This window comes from Natator depressus, chromosome 1 (assembly GCF_965152275.1).
Source record: "Natator depressus isolate rNatDep1 chromosome 1, rNatDep2.hap1, whole genome shotgun sequence".
NCBI classification, from domain to species: Eukaryota; Metazoa; Chordata; order Testudines; family Cheloniidae; genus Natator; species Natator depressus.
In genome coordinates, this window is record NC_134234.1 from 5,561,379 (window position 1) to 5,564,510 (window position 3,132).

General features: G+C 44.3%; 1 pseudogene; it reads right to left on the bottom strand.

The window, feature by feature from the left end:
- Positions 1-1,710: 1,710 nt before the first annotated feature.
- LOC141978660 (olfactory receptor 52E2-like) lies at positions 1,711-2,649 on the bottom strand (annotated as a pseudogene).
- Positions 2,650-3,132: the final 483 nt, after the last annotated feature.

A 3,132-nucleotide genomic window follows, 5' to 3' on the forward strand; every position in this document is an offset into this window, starting at 1 on the left:
GCTGCCTGTAGCAGGTCTGCTCTCCGCCCTGGTGACCACAAAATGAGCTGCTCCCCTGCGTTTTTGCCTTTCTCAAGCACTTCTCTTCAGACTTGATTTCTCTTCCCCATTTTCCTGATAATTTACTTGCTGAATGTTTGGTTTCATTTAACTCAATTTGAAATGTAGATACAAGTTCAGTGGATTTTGGAAGTAATACTGCTGTTTTGTATAGGTGGGTGTCTTTGAACTGTAGAGGTTTGGAACCAGCATTTACCATTTCCAGAATCTTTATTTGGAGCACAATGAGAAAAACAAAACTAAAATTTTCCATTAATTTGTTTAACACTGGAGTCTCATAGACTTCATCAGCATTTTTGCTCAGAAGAATTATTTCTGTGGGTGCCTTCATTGTGTCGTAATATTGAATGTGAGACAAAGGAGTGATTGATACAGTCTGTTGATCAATTGTGTAGTCAATTGCTTAACCAAGCTTTCATTTCTTATGAAATTGTTTATTTGGCCTCTTGAACCTATGTCAGATTTACTGCTCTAACCCCATAATAAAATAGCACAGGAAACTCTCACAAACAAGCTCTAGTAGAATGTCCTTAATTGCTACTGCAGTTCTCCTGTATTAGGACTTCCCAAATGAAATATTAGGATTATCCTCCAGGTTTCCTGATGTATTCAAAATAGAAAAATCAGGTAAATTTTGCTCACCGGATCACTCTACATATGATAAAGAAGTTCAGCATTGCCGTTTCTTTTGTTTTTTGTTTGGCTATCTGAAAGTGTTGTTTCTGTTCATAAAACTGAAGAAGACCCCTGACCACACAGGGACTAATAGAAAACCACTTTTCATGAAAATGTTACATCATCTTAAGGTAGTCTTAGGGTAGGTCTACACTACAGCTGGGATCGACTCTCTGAGACCCGCCAAATTGACTGCAGATCGCTCTGTAGTCAACCTCTGTAGTCTGTAGTCAACTCTACCCACAAAGAGAAAAGTAAGGTAAGTCGATAGGAGATTTTTTCCCAGCACCCCCCTCACAGTGTAGACCTCACAGTAACTTGACCTAAGGTATGTCAACTCCAGCTACGGTTATTCACATAGCTGGAGTTGTGTAGAGTAGGCCAACTTACTGCAGTAGTGTAGGCCTTAGAGCAGTGGTCCCCAACCTTTCTTTGGGAATAGCATATTCCCATTCCCAGAAGACTTTGATGGGCACCAGACACCCCGTCGCCAAAATGCCACCAAGAAGCTGCAGTGGCAAGAAGCGTCACAGAAGCAGCATCACTGCCGAAATACCGCCGAGAAATGGCAACATGGGCAGTTCTTTGGTGGCTGCTCTCGGCGGTGGCATTTCGGCGGTGCAGTGTCCTGCGGGCGGACACAACTGCCTTGGCGGGCGCCATTGCACCCCCAGGCACCGCGTTGGGGACCCCTGCCTTAGAGTCATGGAAAGACTGAGTAACAGGGTGTGTGAGCTTGGAGGCTGATGGGTGACAATGAAAGAGGTCAGGTGATGGTCAGAGAGATGAAACTCAGCAATGGAGACAGCAGTGCTTGGTGATGGAGTGATAAGATATTGGTTGGGAGGAACTTCTCTGACTGTGAACTTCCACAATGCTGAGCTCAACCAAACTGGGACTGGGTACCCTGGATTAACCAGGAGATATGCTTTTCCTGTCTTGCCACACAGGTTTAAAGTCAGTGGCCCCAGGTGATCACCTTCTGCAGGTGTATTTACTTATTTTGTCACAAAGCTCTTTGGTTTTGACCCCATAAATGATAGGGTTGAGCATGGGAGGGAGGAGGAGACAGAGGTCAGCCAAGATGATGTGAATGTGGGGAGTGATGCCTTGACCGAACCGATGTGTCAGGTTGGAGAAGAGGCCCGGGGTGTAATATGTTAGCATCACACAGATGTGGACTGTGCATGTGTTGAGGGCTTTTTGGTGGGCTTTCTTAGATGAGATTCTGAGGATGGCCCTGATGATCAGAATGTAGGACAGGGCAATGAGCGTCAGGTCAAACCCCATAACTACAAACATTAGCACCAAGCCATAGATCCTGGAGACTGTGATGTCCTCACACGCCATCTTCACCACATCTATGTGCTCACATTGTGTGTGGGGGATAATGCGATTTGCACAGAATGGCTGCTGACTCAGGAGCAGGGGTAGGGGCAGAATGAAGAGAACAGCTCTTATCAAACCTACAAGCCCTAGCTCAGCTATTTGTGCATTGCTAAGGATGGTGCCATATCTCAGAGGGTTACATATGGTGACGTAGCGATCGAAGGCCTTTGTCACGAGGGTGGATGAGTGCATAACAGAAACCATGTGGAGGAAGAACATCTAGGTGAGGCATCCAGCCACAGTAATGTCTTTCAAATTGAACCAAAATATACACAGTGCCTTTGGCATGATGAAGGTAGGTGTGGCGATGTCTGTAAGCGCCAGCATGGAGAGCAGCAGGTACATTGGCTTGTGCAGGGTCTGCTCTTTGCCTACAACAGACAGAAGCGTGACATTTCCCAACAGTCCGATAATGTAGAACATGGAGAAAGGGATGGAAATCCAAATGTGAGCAGCTTCCAGGCCTGGAATGCCCGTTAGGAGGAATGTTGAAGGGTCAGAGGGGGTGAGGTTGAAAGCTGCCATGAAGTGGTCGATGTGTTGATACAACTAAGAAATGCTCACGTTGCCTATGAAGGGAGAGAAGCAGAGAGAGGGGGGTTACACGCTTTATAACAAATAGTACAGTAAATGCTTTTTAATTATTAACTATCTAGGAGCAGGGGCGGCAGGTTTGTATAATTTTTGGTGGTGCCCAGAATGGTCCCCCTCTTTCCCCACTTGCCCACCCACCCTGTAAGCCAATATATATTTTATTAAATAATGTAAAAATGGACTGGAAACCGTAAGTGTTTAACAATTTCTCTTTATTGCACAATATCACTATCGTAAGAAAAAATATTTAACTAAGAATATCAACGTTATTAATACTCTTTTGAATATGGAAACAACCAAGCACTCTTTGATCAACAACCCTCAATAGCAAATACTTTCTAAAATTAAAACAAATATAGGATTAGGGTTGTTGATTGTTAGTGGTCCTACAGATCAAGAATTTGTTGCTGGGAT